Source organism: Cyanistes caeruleus, chromosome 7, assembly GCF_971803275.1.
Source record: "Cyanistes caeruleus chromosome 7, bCyaCae1.hap1.1, whole genome shotgun sequence".
Taxonomy (NCBI): Eukaryota; Metazoa; Chordata; class Aves; order Passeriformes; family Paridae; genus Cyanistes; species Cyanistes caeruleus.
Window position 1 is genome coordinate 12,150,908 of NC_141707.1, and position 26,375 is coordinate 12,177,282.

The window sequence follows — 26,375 nt, forward strand, 5'->3', positions numbered from 1 at the left end:
CTTTGAAATTGTTAATATTTGATAGTTTCCTCCCATGAATAAATCACTTGACTGTAGTTATAAAATGGTAAGCTACAAAACTTAACTCTGAAGGCAGATGAGGACCTACAAAATTCTGCCCAGTAGATTATAAGGCTTTAAAATATAAACCATCAATCAAATCTGGATCAGTCCTCCAGACCTAGTTTAAATCATGTCTGCTGCCCTTATATTCCCTCTTCAACTACTGTGCACAACAAAAGGGAACACAGTTTGGAAAGTGTTCAGAAACAGCATGGTAAGTGCTCAAGGAATGGCCAAAGGAAATTTTTAGTCCTTAGGGTATAGCCCAAATTGTGGAGTGGGACCTCAGTCTGATGAAAGACCAGCAAGTATGTCTGTGTGTGGGTTTGTATTTGTTTTTTGGATAAGAGTCACATGCTTCAAAATATTGGAACACATGCTTAGGTAATGCAGAATAGAAACCTCAGTAATTCCATACTTGCACTGTCTCTACATGAACTGGCACTGCTTTTGAAAATCATCTCTCACTCTGTACTGCACTGCCATGGTTCGGTCTTTCATCCTCATTAATCTTCTGTTTTCTTTGGTATATCTTTTTGAGATCCTCATGTAACCCCAAAGTATATTAATGTGATATAAAGTTGCCTACAATAACTGCAGACCATCCCACTCCATTCCCAGCATGGTAAAACAGAAGCAAGCCCAAGTTGTATTACAGGTTAATAGACTGGAAATTTGGAGAAAATAAAATGCTTGTAGTTTTGTCTCATGGAATTATCTTTCCAGCAACATTTTTTGGCAGCTTAAGTACTCTTATGTTCATTATTATTTACCCTTGTATCACAAATTAGTGTGGTGGGATGTTCAACAGATACTTGCACAGAGAGGTAGTTGGGATTTCATATAACTAAATAAGGTTTATTAAATAAGGAACTAAAATATGTGAACCCACCTGCTCCAGCATGATGTTCTCCATGGGCTGCAGGGGCACAGCTGCCCCACCGTGGTCTGCTCCATGGGCTGCATGGTGTGCTGCACCGTGCCTGTGCAAATTCCACCTAAAGCATTCCTGATTTCCAAATATGTGAAATGCTTAATCGCAGAAACTCTTAATTAGGAGACAAATGTTTACTTTCCCCTCAGAAGTGGATTTGCTCCTCCGTTACCTAGCAAGTCATTTAATTTGCGAAGCACATGAGGGATTATTTTGTGAAGTGCATGCACTGAGTGTTCTTTTATCTTCAACCCCACTATGACCCCACTTTCCCCTTACAGTGGAATATATTTCTTTGTTCAAATTCAAGATTAAGAATTGGATTTCACACCAGTATAATAACAAATACGCTCAGAGTATCAATGGAGTTATGTTGGAGTGCAGAGGTAAAATCAAAATCTCTCCTATTTTCTGAACCCTTATAGTATTATCATTTATCTTCTCTTTGCATAGAGTAATCAGGTTGTCAGTGGGTACATTATTGTAAAGCAGATGGGTAATAAAACTGTCCACAGCATCCCTCTGGAATTTCATATTTGCTTTTGGAAAAGGAAATTCTTTAACCTGCCACTTCAGTCTTGGGAGAAAAGCTCTTTCTCAGTTTTAAGTATACAGAATCATATTTACCACCTGGGACTTTTCAGTTCCAATGTTGTCACAGAATTATGGGTGGGAGGAATGCTAGTGGTAGAGTTTCATCTAAAAAAATGGACCTTACCGTGTTGATGGATGAAATTTAAACTTTTAACTTTCAGTTCTGGTTTTATGTTGCCTAAGAGGAAATACTGTTTTGTAGATAATACAAATCTTCCTGCCCTTAGTCCTTTAGGATCCTATCCTTCATATTCATAGCCATGCATGCTGCAGCATTTCATTCTTATGAAAGAAGTACTAATGGAAAAATTTCCCACCTCCCCATTTATTGTAATTCTAACAAGAAAAATAACCAACATGAAGTAACAAGTGAAGGGATAAGAGGAAAAGGCCTCAAGCTGGTGTGGGGGAGGTTTACATTGGGTATTAGGAAGAATTGCTTCACTGAAACAGGCTTCCTAGGGCAGCAGTCACTGTGCCTGGAGGTATTTGAAAGACGTGGATGTGGCACTTAGGGACAAGTTTAGTGGTGGACTTGGCAGTGCTGGGTGAACAGTCAGACTCAATGATCTTATGGGTCTTTTCCAACCAAAGTGATTCTATACTTCTGTGATCAAGTTTTACCAAGATCTGAAATTTTTCCTGAGATAATTTTCCCCCCTGCATGATATTGAGGCTCCCTTCATTTTTGCAAAGTAAGCCTCAGGCTCCTTGCCTCAGCTCATGGGTAATGGTGAGCCCAGGAATAGCAGCCACCACTGAGGAGCCAGTGCCAGGATCCTTCAGGTACCTGAAGGGGAACAGGCCCCTGGCTCCGGCAAACCAAACACCTGCAATTTGAAATGGCTCTTGCCAAAATTGTTCATGCTCTTAAGGACAGAGAAGAAATATTATTTTATCTTTGAGTCTGGCAGAAGGGAAATAAGTAACCACTCCTACAGGGCAAGTGGCCCTGGGGAGCTGCTCCAGTAGCCTGGGAGAAAGATGATACTGGTGTGGAGCTTAGGTTGTTTGTCATAGCATTTATAAAATCTCCTGGTAAATGTTAGTGGAGTGCTGACTCTGCTGTAATGCCCTTGGCTGCTTGGTCTCACAAACAGCCTAAATGGTCTGGGGTTTATTACAACACACACATTTATTAAACAAACAGGATAAAGATGTGTGTGCTTCCTCTCATTTGAATTATTAGGAAATTCCATGAAAATATTTCCAGTTTAGTGTTTGTCTTCTGTTTAGCAGTTCTTAGTGACATTATAAATGTTTATTATAAATAGGTCTGCATAACATGCTAGAAATTTCCACCACCTTTGGAGCATCCTTTCAACACTTTCTGCAACTATGTATTTTCAGAGTATTTCCAATGCATTCTAAACAAAAAACACCTACTCCTTAAATGAGTAGTATCTCAAATCTAATGTATTAGACATAATATATAAGACAAATTCTTACCCATAACCACTGACTATTCCCATCCACGAAAATGGAATAATGATAATTTACAATAGCTTAAGATGAGACAATGAATTTTGGATCTATGCCTGAATTTTAAGTGTAGATAATAGGACTAGTTTTACAATAAATTTTGAATGTCATCTGTATGCAGGAGTCTCAAAATATACAGGAAGCTTTGGAATGGGATGAACACTTAGGAATAATTTTATTTGAGATCTACTGATTGAGAAACTGACTGTTATTTGCCTGGCTATTTATACAGAGCTTGAAGGGGAAGCGAATTTACTTTTGGATAGCTGAAACATCTCTGCAAACACTTCCCCTGAAAAATACTGGTTTAATTTTGTAAGAAAAGTAATTTCACCTTTTTCATTACCCAGACCTGTAGAGATGGGTTAGAGATACTCAAAGTACAAAGTCACCACCCCGATCTTCCCTAGAAAAGGCAAATTAGAACAGATCGGTGTCACCTACTGGAACAGATGTTTACAGCAACTGAGCCTGAAGATGCAGACAGACCAGCTCTACTCCAAGATTTTGTAAGGCAGTCAAAGGTACTGCTGTTGCTTTGAGACCTCTTTGGTTCTTTTATAATCTCTAAGCTGTTTCAGCAGTCATACCTTATCAAATCAAATAACTCCTTGCTTTCAAAGCATTCCTGACTACCTCAGAGGAGGTTTTGTTTTATTTTTACCCTATTCTTTGGTGCCTTTTGCAGTATATTTCCTGGGAGTATGTTCCAGACAGCTGATAGACTTGCCAGATAGGATTTTGGAGAATTTGATAATTTGCATTGACTTGTACTAAGAATTCTGAAGTTCAAAGAGGCAATATAATTTCCTCTGCTAATACTGAATCTGTGCATACTAACGGGATATTTTCTAGGACACAAACAGATGAACAGGTCAGGGAGATTTAGGCTAATGAAAACCAAATTTTTCTAGTAAGTGCCCTATCTTTGCCTAAAGATTTATCTCTTAGATAAAAAATTCAGACTTTCAGTGGTTCTCACAACTCTGAGCGAGGTAATTTTTTTGTCATTTGTGATAAATTTGGTTGTTTTAGTTTCTTTATTTTTATTTGGATTTCATTGTTCAAAAGTTAATCCCTTACTAACTACTGCCTAGAATAATTGAATGTTTCTTAGATAAATCTCTATTTTTCTTAATTCCATCAGTATGAAAACTATTTGTTTCTGTTTGGCCCTTCCCAAGGCAGAGAACCTCATAAGCCCAGATAACCAATCATTGACAAATAGCAAATATTAAATAAATACTTAGTTGCCTTATCACAGTAATTCCTTAATAGTGATGATATTTCTTATTGCTTTAGTGGATCACATAATTGTTTAATGACATGGGATTTATCCCTTGTTCATTATCCCTTATTTATTTACTATGAATTTTGTACTACTCCAGAAAATGCTTTTACTGAAAACTGATGAGACTGTCTGGGCCAGGAAGGATACGAAGATATAATTTCCTGAGCCCCAGGCCAGACAAACACAGCTGATGGAGTGGCTGCAGGGGAACAAAGCTAAGAGGAAGAGGACATATCCCACAGCACAGAAGAAAGTGGAGCAGTCCAAAGGTGATGAGCTACATGGAAATAATGAGGATGAGCTCAGAAACAGGAAAGAAAGGCATCTGCATGGCAATGGCACTGCCTGAAGGGAGGCCTGGAGCAGAGGGAGATGGCTTAGGAAAAAGAGAGAGAAAAACCTGGGGTGAAAATAAGAGGGGATAAAAAGTGTGGTTTAGACCTGCAATGGGGGAAAATGGAAAAGGCAGAACTGGCTGTGGGCATGATCACTGAGGCCATCAGATGGCAAGGGTGTGGAGAAATGCCTGTGAGACAGGTGACAGAGTCATTCTTGGGAGAAATGATTAGGTCAAATGTGGCTACAACACCTACCATGACCTGCTTTCCCGTCTGTTCCTTCCTGACAGAAATTTAAACGTGGGCCAAGAGGTACTCAGAATTGCTGAGAAATGGATGAAAACAGAATTTTATTTTTTTTTCTAATCAAATCTTTGCTTGTTTTGTGTGGATTTCCTAGTATATTATTAATAATAAACTTTGAGATAGAAATTATTTAAAACTTAAGAAAAGTCCAGCAACCTGTAAGGCTCCAAATTTGCACAATTTACTCAATTTTTCAGAGGGAGAAGAAGCCTGAAAAAGATATTTTAGGTCATTTGAAAGATGATGAGGAACAGGTACAAAATACAGGAGTCACATAATTCTTCAGAACAGTTTTGCTGCTTTCCTTGGCACCAATAAGAGGAGGGTCTTCACTTCTGACTGAAACATTTTAAAAATGGATTTTTACCAAGGGGAAGAGTAGGAAGAATTCCCTGGCATGTACTCAGCAGACAACATTTAAACGGCTTACATGGGTCTGAGCCTTCTAGTCCTGTAAGCAATTCTCATCCTTTTGACTTTTCACAGTCTTGAATTCCCAATTTTAGGCTGCTGCTGGGGGGTTCCATACTAGGAAATCTTGGAGGGAATTGTGATCTGGTTGCACTATCCTATTTTGTCTTTTGTGATCAGATGTGACCATCATTCAGAGGACAATAGATCAGGATTTGCCCTCTATTCAACCACAGTAAATCCTATACTTGATGCCATGTTATGCCTGCATAACAACAGCACAGAATTATCCACTATGTTTTCTATTGCCTAACTTCAAGTACAAAAAAACATTTTTCCCAGATCTTTTATATTCTCAGTTTACAGTCATTTGCAGCTTAGTTATTCATGCTAGGCTAGACTGAATTATTTACCTTTTTCCAGGAGTTCCTCTTTTTTTTTTCCATTTTTTTTTTTTTTTAGTCTCACCTGAAATAATTAGAAAATAGCATAGGAGAATTGTAAAAACAGTATTTAAAATTAGGTGAATTGAATTTATGCCTTGTTCTAGAATAGTGTGTATTATTGTAACGTGCAATTATATTGGTTAAAAAAGACCTCAACTCCCCCCAGGTTACAGATTGATTTCATGGTTGTTTTGTAAGCTATTGCTCTGCTTCCTGGGGTATCTCTCAGGCTCCGTTCAGCACAGAATCCATTATAAACTACACATTCAGATAGATGAAAGGTATTATAGCAAGCTTAACTTTGCTGCTATTGAGTGAATAATGATTTATAATTATTCCTTTTATGATGTTGAAGTCAGCTGGGCATGTGCCTACCAGCCTTTTTCCTTTTGTTCCTGGAGGTGTTGCTTTTTAGCAGTGGTGGTTCCTGACATCTCTCAGATGGTAGATTTAAATAAGCACACCCTTGCTTGTCACAGCTCTCATCTGCAGATTTTTACGTCTGTTGTGCCCAATTTATTGCCTGAGTTAAAGTGAAATCATCAACACAAAGAGACACAAGTCACAAGTTACTCTCTACTCCTTTCTGGGGCACTCAAATGAGAATGAAGAACAAAGAAAAGGAAAGGTGTGTAAAGGTGAGGAATGCTTAGAAATAAACTGGGAAGATATGGTATAGAAGTTACACATTATCTTCCTTATTTTTAACATTACTGAATCACTTCACTGTATAAAAGGGAGGTCCCCAGCAGATGTGAAACAGCATTGCCTTTTATCTCCAGAACATCACCTTGTTGACTGTAAGTGATGGGAAGTAAAAGGTAAATAAATGAGCACAAACAAAAAATGCAGTTATAGGCAGAACTTTGGTGACCTTTACCAAAGGTTTCTCCCTGATCTCTGGCCTTCCTTGTTTCACCTCTTCCTACCTTCTGTGAATCAGTCAGATTTCTCTCTAAAGTATTTTAATTTCTTGTAAATAGCAATTTCTGCAGCTGTCAAAGAATTGCTACTCCTCTTTTCCTTCTGTTCTTGGTGTTCCTCAAAATGTGTCTCCGGCGTCTCCCCTTTTCTGCTGGATGTACATCAGTTTTGGTCCCTGCAGAAGAAAGGTTTTGCCATAGGACACATGGTCCTGGCCTTACTAAAAAGTCATCTATTTTATGTTTTTTCTTGCTTCCATTAACAATGAGTGGACAAAAAGATACAAACACCTGTAGATGGGCAAGATTGTACTTTCAGGAAAATGCTGATATAATTACACAGAGATTTCACACTGAAAACACTGACTTTGTGCAGTTTTCAACTGCTGCTAATACAAAACCAAACTGCTTTCTGTGGGAAACAAAGCTCATGACTTTGTCAAGCAAAATCAGACTTTAATGGTAAATTCAGGATTATTAGTTCTTGCTCTGGAATCCTGGCTCCAGCTAGTCTGAGTTCAGTTGCTTCTTCCTGAAAGCCTTTTTAAAGATGAGAAGGTGTCTAAGAATAGATCCCCTCATGAGAAACAATAACCTAAAATTATGCTGAGTTTGAAGGTATACTCCTCATTTTGAAAATAGTGGGGAAAAAAATACAGTGATGAAAAGACAGGAAGACTATTCCTAAAAATTTTTCATTCAAGAAATTAATGTTATTCTACAGAGGAGGAAAGGATTGTCACTTATGAAGAAATGAGGCAGAGAGGTGGGCACCTCTCTTCACACTGCAGAAGAGCTCTGGAGTGTGAAAGGCAGAGTGTGCTGCTGGAGACACGACTGCATTTCCATGCTGGGAGTAGCAAACCCCTCTCTGAGGCGAGGGTGAGCTAATAGTGTGTGAGGAGGAAAAGCCCTGGTGACTCTGAGTGGATGTGACTGCTCCTCTGTGCGTTCCTGCTAAAGTGCCAGTTGTTTGTTTTGACTGCGCTTTCTTATTCCAAACAAAGGATATCAACAGCTTTAGATTCCAAAGCTTTGCCCTGCTCTGTGAACAAATAAATTGTACTACACTTAGCACATTGAAAATTCATAGAATTTGTGAAGGCATAGGCTTAAGGCACGCTTGCCATTACTCACTGCATATTTATACAAGTTCTCTAAGCCTGGTTACAGCCGCTGGCTGTATTCAGGTCAACAGCATAACATAATAATGTTGAACTGTATTAACTACATAAATAAGAGATTTTAACAGTGGCCTCCATTTGAAGAAGGGGTCAGCAGCGTTAAGCTAAGGGCAAAATTATTCTCAGACCTTTACAGTACATTTCTATAATCCAGCTTCCTAATGTAGTAAGAGAAAAGCAGAAGTGCTGTGCTGATATGAGACAAGTAATGAACAAATCTACCTTGAAAATAGATCTGATTAATTTTTTTCTTCCCAGAGAAAACAAGATGCTTTATTTTTGAGAAAAAAATGAATTTCAGCTCACGTTTTTTGTTCTAAATCTATTCTTCTGTGGTGATAATATTGTATGTATTATTAATTCTGAGTGAGATACTCCAGGCAGTCAAGAATGATATGAAATAACAGCTGTAAAGCTATAACTGAATTATAGCTGTTCTAAGACAAATGTCCAGCTATTTTTATTCATTCCACCACGAATGCTGATTTAGAAATAAGGCAACTCTTTCAAGTCATTTTTTTCTGTACTGAGAAACCTGGTTTCAAAGTGGAACGTGGCACATCTTTGTTCGTTGCCTAGTGTTTTAAGAAACAAATAATAATTGATAATATTACCTCAAATACTGTGAGCATAGTCAGCCTGAGAATTTCTATCCAAATAATTAATAATTGTAAAACACTATGGAGATTATGGGAAAAAAAAGAAATGGTCCTAAAATCAGAATCCCTGAGATTAATGGCATGATTCTGACTAAACTGAAATAAATTGACTTCACTGACTTACCCTCAAAGCCTTCTTCAAAAGACAAGTGAAAAAAAAAAAGACAAAGATGAGAGGAAAAAAAATCAACACAACTAGAAATCTGATGAGATTCTTCAATTCAGTATTGGTTCTGATTACAATCAGTCTTTTGATTGCAGAATTCAGTTGCTTACTCTAAGGTGATATACAAGAATAGCAAGCAACACTTTGTGGTCTATATCCTATTCATCCACAATTATTTTAACATTAAATTATGGTGCTTGGATATAAAATACAGGGAAAACAGTCCCAGTTCTCTCTCTCTCATTCTTCTTTGTCAGTGTTTAGCCTCTCTGGAACCAAATCTAGTGTGTCAGTGAACGACATAGAAGAGAGCCTTTCCTTGATTTTGCTCTCTGGAGACAGAGCAACACGTTCCTTACATTTTTTGAAAATACTTCTTCAGCAGGGTGAGCATGGTCTGAGGAATCACTCGACTGAGCAAGGCTGACTCACATGTCCCAGGAGACCCCCTCAGAAGGAAGGAAAGAGACAGGTGCTTTCCATCTTCAGTGAGTGCTAGATTAACACTTTCCCATTCCACAGGCTGCAAGCTGCAGCCCTACCTTGCCTCCCTCTGTCCTGGGTAGGATTTTTAGCAGGCAGATGTAGCAGCCTGTTAGTTTGCATTATTGTACTTCAACTCTGTGACCTTTCTCCACCTTGCAGTCTCGGGCTCTGAGCTGTGCTCATGGCACGTGATGGATTCTTCAAGAGGGATGAGCTGGGTGAGTGAGAAATACATCTGGCTTTGCCAAAGCCTCACATCATCCGTGGCTGTGAGACAAGAATGGATGCAAAGTTTCATTTATTGGTGCTGCCGAAACTGAGAAACAGCAAGATCTTTTACTCTTGTATTAAGGGATTGCATGGAAAAAAAGTACAAAGTATGCAAGTAATTCCCTTTCCTTAGGGGGTGGGAGGTCATTGACAGCTATTTCCAAGCCTGTAATAAAGCTGTTTATGTTCACCCTCTGGCTAGCACTCTTCTGGAGCTGCCCTCAATCCCTCATCATTAGACATTATCCAATGCTTTAATGAATGATGCTCTCACACCTAGAAAGGTAAGGTATCATGGGCAAGACACAGGTTGACACAGTTCATACCAAATTGAGTTAAAAGAGACCTGTGAAAACATATTTTATCTTTACAACTGAGCACAATCTGCTGAAGCAAGGGATAGCCTTTTAACAGGTGTTAATGTGCTAATCTGTTATTGAAATTATGTCCACAGTCTCTTCAGAAATTATGACCTCTTGCTTGTATTAGAATACATATCTGCTGACAATATGAAACATATGTTTAGTGATGGGGTATAAAAACCTCTTGATTTTCAAACTGTATAAACAGGACTCAGATTATTTACACTTTCACAGGTATAATTTTGTAGTGGAGTTAATAGCAGATGAAAATGGCATTAGTTAACCACCTATTTCTCCAATTTGCTCACACAAAAAAATAACACATTGTGAAATTTTATAAATATAGAATGGTTAATATTAAATTAGAACACTTTGAAAAATTCAGGTCCAAACCCATGTTCTGCTACTAGTAATTTAGTAATTCACAAAGCTATACATTTTCAAACCACTAATATATTTTATAGATCAAGCATAAATAAGGTTTCTCAAGCAGGCATTTAAGTATCAGACTGGAGACACACTTAAAAAGGTCAGAAAATAACTCTCATTGCAGCACTGATCCTGTTTGGAGAGGTAGGTTATTTCCCCTCTCCAATGACCAAGAGGTAGTTTCATGGTAATTTACAGTGTTTCAGGAAGATAGGAATTAAGGGGAACCCAAAGGAAAAATTACATCCCTGTGCCCTGCTGGCCATCAGCTCCATAAAGAGGCTAAAAAGAAGAGAGCTCAAAGTGTGGCAGTTACTTAATGGAGAAGGATGAACTTGGCAATTCCTTGCTGTCCCATTTCATGGCATTAATCCTTGCCTTTGTGGGACTGGCATCATTGGGATTGCTGAGGGTAAAGACATTGAGCAAGGTTTGCTAATTAAAAAGATACTTTTGAACTGAACTCAGAAAATACTTCCACATCCGTAAATGATTTTTTTTTTTTTTTTTTTACATTTGGAACAGTACCCTCAAATTCAGACTTTTTAGGTATTTTTGCAGAATTCAGAGGAATATAATTGCTGAAGGAATACTGAATATAGAACTTATTCCTTTATAGTTTACAGAAAAGGATGGACACTGAGTTTATTGAGGTCACAGAAATTTTTTGATAAATTTGAACCATATCATGAAGCTTAACTAGGTTTTGCTGGGCCTAGCTAATAACTATTAAAGTTCTCCAGCAGATAAGGAGAAGAAGAGGAAAATCCAGGCTGAGACTTCTATGCGTATAACTCATAATTACAGCTCACATCAACCAAAATCAGAAAAGAGGAGTGGGAAACAGTATAAAAAAATTCTGGCAGACTAATAAGTGGCATAACAAGAAAATTAGAGAGCAGGAAAATGTATGCATATATTTATTTGCAAAGAATAATAAATAAATAGAATATTAATTTAAACTAAGTTTAACTTTAACTGAAGTGTGATTATCTACAAACAGTGTTAAGTCACCTTTTAATATTTTTTGTGGGGATTATCTGTAAGATTGTTCAAATGCATGGAAGTTTTCATATTTGGATATAGATTTAGATTTAGGCAGCCCAGAGACACCGTAAAGTAAAAATGTATTTTCTCTGGAAGATGGAAAATGCTGAGTTTTGAAAACTGCTTTAGTTTCATGCAGTCTCTGTTCTCTGACAACACCCCTTTGCCATGTCCTCATGCCCCCAGAATCCACACAGCAAATAAAACACTCAGCAAGAGGATAACCCTGTCTAAGCTTTATCTCCAGAGCTGGACTTGTGCTGCCTGGGGCTGTCAGTGCCATGTAATAATGATGATTTTGGCCTGGAATGTGGGTCCTGGGCCTCCAGTTCTCCTGACAGACATCAGTTTCCCAAGCTCAGCAAACTCAGTATCAAGGCGAATTCCAACACAGAATTTTTAAAATTGCCTCTTAATTACTGTAGTTATGCTAAGAATAGAGAAGAGCAGAAAAACATCATTGCTAATGAAAAGTCATTGAACTAGTAAGACAGATAGATGCTTTTAATTCAACGGCTTGAGATGCCAGAAGATTTTCTCATCTAGGCATCTGGGAATTAAAACCTTACCGAGCATAATTAAAGTGTTTGTCTGCCCTAACCTATAAAAGGTTTATCCACAATGCCAGTTACCATCTAATGAGAAAGGATATCTGCCAAAGACAGCAGTAGTCTATTTTTCTCTGTATCTCTGCAAAGATGATCATCACAAGTAGTTGGAACAAATGCAAATAATCAGCCTCCTATTATTATAATTGTTTGTATAAAAAGGTTGCAGTTAAAGACTCATGATATAAATCAGCAGTCTATTTATGCTGTTAGTTATCAGGTGTGCAATTACGCACATTTATTCCCTTGAGTAATTGACCTTAGCCTTAAGTGGATGCCCTCTCCATCATGTTTACTCTGCTATTCTTTCCCATCCTCTAAACAAAATAACAGATCTATAAATCACAGACATTAAAATAGCTCCAGAAAGACGCCAGGCTGTTTTTCAGCCTTCCTGCTCTCCAGATTGCCCAGTTACAGACTGCAGGGTGATGTCTCAAGGGCTTTTCATTTTTCTCCCTTTTGTCTTTGCTGTGCCACCTTTTTTAATTGTCATGGACGGGTGATTTTCAGGATTACCTGGCCAAGTCCCAGACACAGTTTCTACAACAGGAGATGAAATAGACCTGCTGTGATTACCTAAACCAAGAGAACTCTATGATATACAGGCAGGTCTGCTTTAATACAGTTAAAGTGTTAGCATAAGCATGCAGTCATTTTACCAACCATTTAAATGTGAAGGACAGGGTTTGGGTAAGTAAGGAAGAATTCAAGCTGTTTCTTTAACATAACTTTCATGAGAAATTGAAACTAGAATCCTGTTCTAATAGCTCTATTTTCTTAATTTATGTAATATTTATATAAACCTTTATTTATGATGTCAGCTTGAGAATCCTATTTTCTGGTATTCTTTACACACCAGACAACTTACTTTACAAACCCTTGCTTCCTACTGGTGGTAAAACATTACCTTTTTGGTTTCTATTGCATCTGTTGAATTACTCTCTTGAGAAAAGCCACACAAGCAAGAATAAAGCAGAAGAATGAAGCATATTCAGCAGATGTGAGATGAGTCTATCCAGGTTAAAAGGATTCACTTCAAAGCTTTAAAAAAAAAAAAAAATCTCCCCCATAAGCTAGTGAAGCCTGACCTTAGAAAGCTGATCTTAGCTTAGGAAACATTAAAAAAGGAAAGGAGAAAAAAAAAGAGAAAAAGAAAATACCAGAACTTTTAAAGACCTCATTTCCCATCTTAGGCCTAAGCTCTCTTTTTCTAAATGAAACACATTTATATATTTTCCAGTCTGACAAAAGTTACCCTTCCTAAATCAAAGGTTTCTTTCCTATCCAGTGCTGTTCTTCTTGAACACCTAAATTACAAGAGCCACTAAATTTCTGCAATTCGCTTTCTTGGGCAAGGCTCTTTCAGTCTTTACAGCAGTCAGGTACATCCCAAGCAGTCCCTTGATCCATTATCTGCTAGGGCTCGTAATCCCATCTACCAACACCACCCACCTGCACTTGGAAAACAACAACCCTTGCTTCAGCAGTGGCCTGGCCAGTCCTTGTTCTCCTCTACTGCAACCAGGAAAAGGGTAATATCAACAGGGCTGCCAAAGACCTGCTGATGATAAACAATTACGTCCCTCCCACAGAGAGTCCATGTGCTTTTGATCTGCCTGAGCTGAAGCAGTCCTGTGCTTCCCTTGCAGTTATTTCACTGCTTTGAGGGTACTATGATTGTAAGAACATCTGTCAAATGAAGTCATGACACAGGACTGTGTTTTATAGCTGATGTCTTCAGGAGCAAGCAAACAGACATGGCTGAAGCTGAGTTCAGCATCTAAATATATAACGTATAACAATTGTTACATGCTGAGATTAAAGCATATTAAGAACTCACCCAAAATCAAACACAACGCTTAGGAGTCAAGTCCAAAGCTGTAAACCATGCAGGGCTGGCTGTGGAGGGAGCCACGCCTCACCATCAGTGTTCAGTATTAACAGTACCTACATGCACATCACCCTGCTCCTGAGTTCTGAGCAGAAGCTCCTCAGTCCTGAAAAGTCAGAGGAGCTCAGATCCAGCTTGGGTTTTACCCCATCCCATTTAAAGATGCTGTTCTTTAAGGCTAAACCCTCCCAGTGGTCAGATCTCAGGGAACAGTCCTATAAAAAGTTCCCATGTAAAATTCTGCCAAGCTTATTTTGCAGAAAGTATAAGCTTGTTTGGTTAAAGTCATGAAGAGACAACTGGAAATTGCTGCTCTCTCATTTTGTTCTTGCAATGCATCTAATAGTGTGCCTGTGGGACGTACACGTAATGATTTTATGGTATCAAACCAGATAGACTGTCTCTTAGTTACCTTTCAACTCCCTCTGAATCTCTATTTTTATGTTATCTTGTGCATTTTGCATTTGTTATTAGTTATAGCATACATGTGATACTCCTATTTTATTACTCCTTAGTCCATGTAAAGATCAGATAAGTAACTTTGCCAACAGCTGTAGTGACTACACCTATTATCTGATTTACTGGGTACTCCAGTGCTGCCATGTCAATCTTCCCATCCTATATCTAGGCATAACTTTAAATTTTATATCATTTTCCTAGGCTGAAGAACATTTTGTTTACTCCTTCAAACTAGTCTTCTAAACCCCATCTCCTCAAGTCACTCCTGCTACTTTGCATCACTTCCCAATTTAATACATTCAAATGCCTTGATTGTCATAAAAGTTTTGTCCTTCAGAAAGTCAGATGAGTTTGGTAATGTTGTTTTACACAGTGATGCCAAATCCCAAGGGCTCAAGCTTGACTTCTTCAAGGGACAAGGTAATGATGTTGAAAATGATTCCATTGTGCCATCTAAGTATTACCCTTATTAATCAATCCTCAAAGCATGTTAGGAATGCTAAAATCTGCTAATACTTATTCTTTAATTAACATTACCGAATTCATGCATTGCTTTCAAATTAAAATAAATCCAAAACTTCTTTAATATTGTGGGAATTTTTTTTCCTGTTTGAAAAAAGTCAGCTAAAAGTAGTATTTGCAAATGCACATATTGCTTTATTAAAGATATTATTAATTTCTTTTAAAATTAAGAGCGATACATGACCTCTGTGTATGCCCTGCTTGATATAAGCATTTCCACTGACTATGGGCACTAGGTAAATATGGATATTCTGTAAATGTACATCAAGCAAAAATTAGCACAACTGTTATGTTCCAAAGAGGAGACACTGATGCTACCTAAACAAGGCAAAAGTCCAGCTCACAGCACAGGCTGTGTCCTTCCCAAGCAAACAACCACCATATTTTCATCACATCAGAATGAAGGCCTTTCCTATGTCGTTGTCAGAAATTGATAGATCATTTCAACTGGAGGGGAAAATAAATACAAAAGAAATGTTCTCAAATAGAAAATTGGAATATAAAATTTCAGTACAAATGATTAATATTTTGCAAAATAATTAGCAAGTGAATCATCATCTTATCATCAGGTGTGTCAGGCAGTCTTAATAGTAACCTGTCAAAACAGCAGTAGAAAATAAGTGAAAAATGAGATCATATTTAAGTTGTTCAGAGAGGGATACATTACAAAGTCATTATAGCTATCCTAGGAGCAGGTGCTCACAGCTCCAAGATTCAGTATTCAGTTAAAAGAAGAGACTACATCTGGAAAGAGTCATTCCCTGTGGCATATGACATCCACAAAAGGACCAGTATTTTAATCACACACACAGGTAACAGCAGATTTATGTTGGTTAAAGTACACCTTAAGGGATCTTGAAATTTCTCTCCATGCTTTCAGCATCATACCCAGATATGATAGATACACTCTGGAACTGAATATTTGAAGGTGTTCCTCTCCATTTTTCCTCACTATCAAGGCAGAAAAAAGTCTCTCAGTGCCTTGCAACTTCAAGAAAGCACCATTCCAGTTACCACTGTGGAAAGTGCCCCAGGACTCCTATTTTTTTTAGGAAATTTAGGGATCTGAGAAGAACAGACTGAAATGTTTCATGCAAATCCTTTAGCTCCACAGATGCAACAATGCCCCTAAGTCCAAGTTCATCACAGGCCATTTTCTGTGGAATTCAGTTCTGGTAGAGATGAATTCAATATTGGAATGAAAGTGGAAGGTATTTTTATTAAAAGGTCAGTCTGGAGTTAACACTTTTCCTTCTGTACACATGAACAGCTGTAATTAAGACTACTTTATTATGCAGCTATATAACTGTACCCATGTATGAAAGATCTCATCATCCCAGAGAAAATAATTGCATCCATAGGTATATACAGCTGCAATTTTACAGTCAAATTGGGGCCTGCCTAAAATTCAGCCTTGGTGAAAATGCAGCAGGCAGCTGCCTTCCTGCTGTGAAAATATTCCTCACAAAAAAAGATTTTGTCAAAAAGAAATTTTTGTTATATAAGAATTAATAAAGTCTTCGAGCAGCATCCTGGGGAGGCCACAGGACACGGTGCTGCATTTAAAGTAATTCTTACATAAATACATCATCTATTATAAACAATTAGATGCCTGTCATTAGTCACACCAGAGGTGTTCTTGCTTCCTGGCTATTGGTTAATGACTTCAAAGTAGAGCACCTTCCGCAGCTCCAGGAGGATTATTTCATGCTATATTGAAACACCTTAAAATAGACCAGTTCCTGTAAAAAAGGGTGCATGAAAAACAACTTTGTGGGCTTTTATACATTTAGAGGCCAGGAAAAACTTATATAAGCCTTCCATGTGCTAATACAAGCCTTCTGCAAACTCTGCTACCAGGTTTCCCATTCATACCTAAACCACTACATCTTCTTAAAAGGACAACTTCTGCCAGCCAAAATAAATGATAAAAAATACAACACATATTTGGACATATGTATATTATTACCCAAAATACACAGGTGAATAATTCAAATAATTGAATTGAATTATTAAAATAATTGAATAATTATTCAAATTGAAAATTTCAAATAATTGAATAATGAATAAAATTCAATTAGTTTCTGACTTTTTCTGATTACCAAAGTACACATGCACAAGGATGCTTGGTTTCACTTCCAGGTCTTCCACCTGTTTTAAAGGTGGATTTTGCAGGGAGGAAGCAAAACTTTTTACATCTGTGCCACCATTCAGGGCCTAACATTATGAATGCAGCAGCGCTTCTGATTCTTCAGGACTAATACTAATGTTCCTTTTATTTTCTCTGGACTCTAAAATGTTCCTTTTACACAAAGAATGTCAGCCCACAGTGGAACGTGGTAAGCAATTGCTGATCTGGGAAACAGCCACTCGAAATGACTGTGCTGCTACCCACTGGCTGAGTCACTGAGGTGGGTGACTCAATGTAATTTTGAAAACATGGATTATGTTGTGGGCTCACCGTGAACATTTTTTATTTTCCTGCTTTTATGGAATTAGGACACATTTCAGAGACAAAATGTCTCATCAAGGCTAGGGGAGTGAAGGGAAAATGAGAGAAATCCACAGGTCTTGTAAGAAAGATCTGTAACAAGAAGCAATTGGAGTCTGAAAAAGAAAGTATCCCTGTAGATTATAACATAATAATAATGTTTATGGTAAGCCACTACAGATGAAGCAATATTTCCTTAAACAACAAAAGGTGATTGTGAAAAGTATATGGAAAGTATTAACAGTGCCTGCTTATTTACCTGATTCTGGTGCAAGTTTTGAAAGGAATTTGAAATGGAGAGAAGGTCCATCTCCATCTTTTATCTGAGTGCTCCTATGCATGTGCTCACGCACTTTTTACACAGATATTCAGTATATTTTCAATTTTAAAGAAGAAGAATATATTTGATCAAAAATATCAGGATTTCAAGACTGCAAAAATGCAGTAAAGGGAAAAAAATTGGCTGGATTTGTGATTTAATTAATACAAAAATGCATTTTTATCTCTTTTTCAGAAATTTTGCAGTTTTCCACCAACAGGATTTGGTTCCAAACCACTGCAATAGATCAAAGATCAACCATACAAATACATAAGCAATGATAATGTAAAATATTTTTTTGATTTCCTTTCCAAGTATCTGATATCATTGATCAGAATGTTGCCTTCATGCAGCCTATATTTGTTGACTCTATGTATCTAGTAGGTGATGATTGCTTAAGCCTCTGAAGAATAAAAGAAAAAAATGTTCCAAAAAAAATATTAGATAAACATAAAATTATTTGATTCCATAAAAATTCACTTTTGTCCTTGCCATAATCCAAGTTCCCTCAGTCCAGCCATATTCAGGGCAAAGCAGAGCTATGACCCTTTGGTGAGATGCTGTAATAATTACTGATATGATGGGATTTCATCCTTGTGAGACTTAATTTGCACCTCAATTTTTCGTGATAGTAGATACTACAAATTCAGGAAACACACACAAGATTTTTCACAACAAATAATGGGATATATCACCAGCTTCTGGGGGAAAAAAAAAAAAAGAAAAGAAAGTCTGAAAATAAAAACACTGTCAGCTACATGCTGGATAGTATCCAAGGAAACTATATCAAGTTCTTTGTGTAAGGAAAAAGTCATACATTAAGAGTCTCGTTTCTTTCATCATTCTCCACTATTACCCATCTAACAGCAGATCCTCACACAAGCTTCTGGCTCACAATTAGGAGACAACACAGTTGTGTTTGGAGTGGGGCTGAGAATTAAACATAATGGTCACTAGCAGAGGTCATAACTATGTAAAAATTACTGAGATCTAGCTTATTTCTCAGATTGTATGTCTCAAAGCTGATTTATCAAGCATTTCAGACAATGAAAATACAGAATTGGTTTTGTACACTCTTCACAACCTGGTAATTTAAGGCAAGAGATTACATAAATGATGGTGGTGTCAAAGCTGGGGTCTGTCACTTCACAGACATTGGATGATATCAAGGTGAAAGAGTTATTTATTTAATTTGGAGGTATTGGTTTAGGTTTTCTTAATGTATTTTCATGCAGCTACATAACACCTGAAAAAACCTGAAGTTCCAAGGCCTGTCAGTTTTATATTAGTGCTGTATTTTGTCACATTGTCAATCTGCAAGTATATTGTAATTGTCAAAATGACATTGTTGAACCTGCCATGTGACACAATAACCTTGGGTTTTGCATATGCTGCTGTCGGTTCAGGAGTGAAGCAGCTGAGCTGATCTGGCTTTTATAAACTTCCTTAGTTCCCACAATTTACTGTTACTCAGCAGCCAGTCCTGTAGGAAGTAATAATCCAGTGACGGAACCCATTTATCTATGAAACTTCTCTTGACAGACCTCATAATTTATATCCATAAGGTGTCCTTCAAAATGGATAAAGATTGATGGTGGAACAAGAACCATGCTTTAACAGCCATTGTATTAAAGGCTCTCTCTTTAGGCAAATCCAGGCTCTGATCTCAATTAGGCAAAGGGGATCTAAATCCCCCTCAGCATGAGCACTGCACAGATGCAGGAGCTGGGACACTGAATCATGACTGCCATGGCCAGGCTGGGTTAGACTCACAGGGCAGGGTGAGGGCAGTTCATGCACTGCACATCCCTGGGCACAACCAAACTGCACAGGCTGGTACACAGAATGATTCCTTGGTTCCCTGAAGTTCTAACTTCCACAGCATTTTAAACCTACCAACTTAACTGTGGTGAATGGCAAAATCTGTGAATTTCTCCCAGATAAGCATCATTTAGGACAAAAATGCTGTTACTGTACCAATGGTTGCTCAGAGCTGACTGTTTTGGAGGAGTTTATTTTATATCATTGATTTGGAACTAAGGCCATATCTGGTAATTAAAAAAAGAGTAAACGTCGGCTCAATTTTCCATTTCTTTCCTGGGTTCCCAACAATTCTTGGCTACCCTTACAGGATGGCATGTCCCTCAACACAGTTATTTCCAGGGCCTGAATCACTCAAGCACTAAAATGATCATTAATTGAGTCTGAAATTTCAGTATAGAGTGATTCAGAGTGAATTGTGTGTAAAAACATCTTTCCATTGAGTACACAGGACAACTGTGGAGTTTCCTGTCTTATTTTAGACCCTTTCAACTTAAGGATAGAAAATAATTGTAATTATTTTCAATTTGCCAATGGGACAATGAACAATAAAGATGAAGCAATTTGCTTGGGCTCATTTATGACCCATCCCCTGAAGTCCTAGGAATTTAACTTTCAGTTCTTGAAGAACTAGGGTGTAGCCTATAAAACTTGATCATGACAGGGGACTGTTTCCTATTCTTGAGAGTATTTTCTTATCTGTTTTGACAATTTTTTATATTCAATCTCTCACAACAATTTTGTGAAGAATGCATTTTTCCAAATCACAGGTGTCTGAGGATTAGCAACTTTTTAGTCAGAATATTATTCACAATGTCTGGAATATCTTCAGACTGAGTACTGGAAAATATTCCTTTTGGAGCAGCCCTGGAACATTCACCTGAGAGCCCAGAAGCTAAAAAAACACCTGATGGTAATATCACCAAAAATATGAAAAACAATTTTTGCACTTTGTTGGTGTTCTCTTACACAAATCTTGAGTTGGTGAAGTTTCAGTGTGACTCAAGTCCTCTCTTTCTCCATGGGATTTCATTAAATGGGTAAAAATATGACTGAAAAATATAAATGCCATGAAGCAAGATTTACTGGATCTGTTCCTTATATGTAGACTCTGGCATTTGGGTACAGTGGAATTTCAGGTAAGCTACTGAAGGAGCCTACGAGCGTAATTCTATGTGTGCATAGAATTACATATATGCACAACAGTGGGCCTTGAAAGATATCTACCATGCACAATATCCTTTCTTCCTCTTTGCTGTGTCAGCTGGCATCTAAACAGGTCTCACAGAGAAAGAGGAGAACCAATGGCTCCACTGGTTTCAGGAAGAACTGTCCTACCTGAAGCACAGCTTCACTCAGATGCACTCACTTTCATGGTCATCTGCAGGGTAGTAAACTGAATGTTAATGTGACTGATTATAGTCCATGCTTCACTTAAAAAATGGGGCCAAGTCTCAGTTGGGAGAATTTAATTAAAGCAGCCTTCCAGCAAGATAATTATACACCTTTTTTTTTTTTTTTTTTTCCACTGGGCCTTTCTAGTCCTTAAACTTCAGTTAATAATAGCACAATAAACAAAGACTTTCTACATTTTTGGTGAACTAACAACATTGTGAACCTGAAGATTATCTGGATGGCTTTTCTGACTACTGAAGCTCTCAAAAACTGAAATAAAGTTTACTATTAGATTTATTCCTCACATTGAAAATGAGGTCTACTCAGTTCTAGCTGAACTATTATACAACCATCATGAATTTTGGATATGTAATCTGAAACTTTTTTGACTTAATGGGGATTCAAAGTTGGTGGGATATGTTTACATGTAAAATATTAGGGTTGCTTGCTCTCTGACTTGGTAGAGGATTTCATTACACACCTATTAACAGTCAGATGTGTCACCACCTCACTTAGATATTAAAATTTCACTAGAGATTTTTTTTTCAATTAGGAAAAACAAACAGAAAATTATATCCATATGTACATTAATAGGGTAATGATTACTATTTTTTCTTTGTGCATCAGATACCTTATGGAATCGATTCCTAATTCATGAAGATGGTTTTGGGAGGGCATAACTAGTCCAGATGCCACAGAGAGATATATATCCAATCTAATTTCACAGATGTGAATTCCAAAATATGTCTTAAGAGAATAAATTTCATAATGCCCTTGAGCACAAGACAGCTATTGTCAGAATTATCTCCTATGCTAGAGGAAGAGCAATAATGACAGAGTGGTTTAAGACTTGCCTTTATCAGACATGAAGATATACAAATTAGGATTGGCTGGATCTCTAATAAATAAACAATTGCTTGGGGCAATCAACCTTCAATCATCCATACGATCGTGAGCATTTCATTTAAACTAAAAAACAACATAGAAGCTCCTCAGGGAAAAGATTGCTTTTCTCTGTGGCTGGGCTGCAAACTGTTATGATACCACAGATAAAACTCACCTTTTTGTTTTTTTAGTACAGGCATTACTTACCATTTGAGGGAGAAAACCCCACAATGTGTCTGTCCTGTCACCTCCCCAGACTGCTTGGATTCCCATTTTTCTGCTGCTTTGTTTTAGTGGAGTTGTCATCAACAATAACAACCATCACAGACCTCACCTTATGAACTATAGCCTCCTTCAACTTTTTATGGGTGTTTGTGAGCCCAGTGATGTTTGAGGATAACTAAGGGCCACCACATAGCTGAGAAGAAAAAGTAAAAAATAAGACAAGTTAGATTATTGCATTAACACAAAACTACTTGCAAAAGCAGAGAAATAATAGGAGGGTGTGGACCCAACTTTGTGCACCCTTCATTCAACAGTCTTCCTTCTTTCTCTTTTCAATCAGATACCATGTCTGCATCAGGAAACGGTGTTGAAATAATCTTCAGATATTTTATGTGTCACAACGCAATGTTTCTCTTGAAACGCACAATTTTCTTATCAAAAAGAATAAAAATCCTCACTCCTTTTCAGGAAGTATATTATAAAATCTTATTTGATGTGTACCGTTCTATAAACTAGAAATGACTGCTGCTTAAATTACTTTAAAAATCAAAAAGAAGATTGTACTACCTGTTAGCCTTATATAAATAGTATTTCTGTTCTTCATGACACATGAAGATGACAAAAGAAAAAAAATGATTCATTTTCTAGGCATTCTCAGTTTTCTTCCTACCATAATGAACCACAGCACGTATTTTTAACTAAGAGGGGACACAGGGTGTTTCTTAATAAAGCTGTTAGGTTTGGAACCCATTATCCTGATTTTTCTGTGTTGGTTTATAAAAATGTGTCTGTCACTAACCTGGCAATATAACCACATATGTCAACAAAGTTTAGCATGTTGCAAGGCAGGTCAGAACTCTACAGGGTCTTTTACCACAAATCACAGCAGACACAAAAGACTGGAAATATTGGAAATTGATTTTCTTCTTGTTTAAAATTTGAAATTAACTTTATTTTCCTTTACATTTGTAGATTCTCTAAGTTAACATCATGGGATTCAGGACTTTTCATGCATCAGGATGAAACAACGGTAGATACACTGCTATTTTGAGCCATATATTTTAATATTCTTAACATTGTCATCTACAATTTAATGGGAATTGCCACTCAGGAACACAAAGGATAAATTTATATGTGTAACTCCATGAAACTTACAGGTAGATTTCTAAACCCTGTTCTTTGAATCTTTCACTGAATAGATACAAATTTTCCCTTGTTAACTGTAGCTCCAAATTGCAGATAAAAAAATCAGAGATGAGTGTGACCCTACAAGAGGACACTTACCATGGGCTGTACATATTCTAAGTGGAACCTATTAACAGTTTGGTAAGGGCAATCAATCATCATCAATGCTTTGCCAGGGAACTGATTTAATAGGGTTGCTATTAACATTAAAGCAGACAAATTTTAAGAACATTTAAAAAAATTATGTGAACACGAAAGCAATGCTCATGGATATACATGCCTCTTGTAAAATTAAATCAATAATAACCACTATAAAAATACAGCTTTATAAAATATGTAGCAACTTTTGCAATAGCTTGCAAAAGTAAATTTTACTGACAGTCAGTAAAAATTAGTGGTCATTCTGGTAAATAACTTTTTCATCCTTTCACTAAGTAAAGAATAGATTATACATTTCCTGAGAAGATTTTTCTCTCAGGCCAAAAATAGAGGAATGTGAGTTTGGGATTCACTATTTTGAAGTAGAGACTCCAGAGGAGGGAGTGTTTCATGAAAGGCAAATTAAATATTAAAATAATCTAGAAGCATACTAGATTAGAACAGCAAAAAACCTCAGAACTAGCTTTTTTAGGACCATGCAGTTGGGGCTTGTAAAAACAATTTTGTTCTTGTAGATGAAACATGAGTATAGATATTCTTTCAACATGATTATATAATTTCCTTTTTTTTTTTTTTTTTTTAAGGTGGTCATTTTTCTTGTTCTTTGACAGATGTGGGACCTTAGTACTTCATAAACTCAAGTGTATTTATCTTTGCTGTATCACTGGTACTGTAGATAATTTTATTTAAATAATGAGCTATACTTTAAATCTGATGTGTTTCTACATTGCCTATGAGTCAGCCATTCTGATTTAGACATTTTTCCCAGCATTTTCATAGCTATCTCAGTCTCTTCCAGAGGGACACGCACTGCCCACAGCAACTTTATCTTCTGATCCTGACAACCACACAGCATACTTCTCTAACTTGTTCACACCTTCCTCATTCCAGTGAAAGTTGTTCCCTGTTGTACCAGCCTTTCCCACCCCAGCTAGAAATTCAATAAAGGAGGTCTCCTTCTGCAGATTTTGAAACCTGAGTGACCACAGAATAATTTTCGTGGGAAGAAGCCCCTGAAGGAAACCTTGCTCAGCCCCTCACTTAAGGTGAGCCAGCATATCAAGGGCAGCAAACAAGAAAATAAACCCTTCAGGACACAGCAGATGAGTTTGAATGTACACAGAAAAGTCATAAACCTCCTGCCATGTTATAAATCCAGTTAAATATAAGTGTCCATGTACTGCTCTTTACCCCGAGAAATGTGCCAGGAGATGCAGTGAGAGTACTTAGGAGCCATGCATTTGTCTGCCCTTGCAATAAATATTCTCTCTTGGCAAATATTATAAGCACAGTTCGTTCCTATTTGCAGCCTCCATGGCTTTTGCTCATCAAGGGCCAGAGATACCCAAACCCTACTGCTTTTTTTTTTTCCTCTAAACACTGTGCTAAAGAAAAAAAGGTGGGGAAAAATGCAATTAAAGATGTTTAATGTATGGTATGTGTTGGCAACCCTGGAGGCAAAGGTTTATTTGCATCTCCTAAGCTAACTCTTACCGTAGCACTTTTGGAAAAGTCTCACAGAGGTACCTCTGCACACCGCTTTCCTGTTCCCATCCAAAATCCAGCCCTGTTGATGATCATGGCTGGGTGTCTCCCACATGGACTATCTCCCCTTCTTCTTGGAGTGTGTTTGCATAGACATCCCTCAGTCCTTGGAGCTCCACAGTCTTTGCAAAAATGACTCCCATGGCTTTCATGTGTGTCATTAGAGCAGAAACAAAATCCCCATGCTACAAAACTTTGAAGGCTTTGCTTAAAACCTTTCAAGGTGACTAATACACAGGCTTCACAACCCACAGAGAAAGTCTTCACTTGAAAATTGCAGCTGAATTAAGAGCACCCAGTTTAGAAGCAATTTAAAAAAAAAAAATATCTGAGAAATCACATGAGAGATACCTCACGGGCTGTACTTCACAAACCATTTCTCCTCACAGGGTGGATGAGGCTGGTTGTGCTCCCAGCTTTTCCCGCCCTTGCTGCCCCTCAGCCGGCCATGGCTCACGGGCCTCACCAGCCAGCTCTCCTCAGGGGCCTGCTCCCTGCTCCCTGAGCCTTCCACCTCCCCTGTGCTCTCTCCATCCTTCTCCCAGGAGCACGGGGACAGCACTGCCCTCTCATTTCCCAGAATGGAAAAGAATTTCCCAACTCTTTCTGAAGATAGGAGCCATGCCTGCTGTCCTGCGGCCAGCCCCAAGCTGGCCCCTGCCCGTGGCTGCTCACCCATCCCCTGGCACTCCCACACCGCCTTTCCGTCTGCTGCAAATAAATAGGGAAATTAATTATTCTCTTATCCTTTCTTGCTGTTTAAGAAGAGACAAAAGAGACAATAAGATCCTTCAAATGGAAAATCATGTATTATGATTTCCTGAATTTACCAAGGACTGCTTTTTTTAACTCCATCCCCCAACATTAAAACTCCTTTAAATTTGTTTCTTATTATTTCAATTATGTTAAGGTATTTCTTGGAGAAGTATGGGGTTTATTGCATTATTCCCATAAGAGTAATAAAAACACTCATCTATTACCTGTTCTGGACAATCACACTTGGTATAAAATTGGTATTATTAGGTACATTATGAGGTAGATTGCTTCCTTTTCCTCATTTTCTTATTTTCCCTTTTATGAATTACTTTTCCATCTACAGGTTCAAGAGGTTTAAGAATGATAAATTCCATGTATCTACCAATCTAATAATTTGCAATGCAATTTATTTCAATTTTAAAAATATGTCTAAAATCTAAACAATTTGCTCCAATCCAGATGAACTAACATTACTCAGATCCTTTATACAGATTTCTGTTATTCCAACATGAGAAGAAAATCTCTATAAGAACAGAATGAGTTAGCCAGGCAGTTATGAGAGTTTTATTTTGCTTTCACTGCCAACTTCGATGCTTTATGCTAAAGTTACAATTTTATTCTAAGATTGCATTTGCTTGTGTGGAAAAAAAAAATAAATTCTTTCATGCTATGATTTTAAGAAACAGAGCTGGTATTTTGGGAAAACATGGCTGTGTCCAT

At 37.5% G+C, this 26,375-nt stretch overlaps 1 long non-coding RNA gene across 1 annotated transcript in view; it reads right to left on the bottom strand.

Annotated features, from left to right (window-relative positions):
* Positions 1–25,592, bottom strand: part of LOC147652191 (uncharacterized) — a 33,082-nt gene extending 7,490 nt beyond the window's left edge. Inside the window, exons 1-2 of the long non-coding RNA XR_015289401.1 lie at positions 24,849–25,592; positions 21,993–22,203 (exon numbers count right to left, since the gene is read on the bottom strand). This is a non-coding gene — a long non-coding RNA (uncharacterized LOC147652191). The remainder of the gene's footprint in view (positions 1–21,992; positions 22,204–24,848) is intronic.
* Positions 25,593–26,375: the final 783 nt, after the last annotated feature.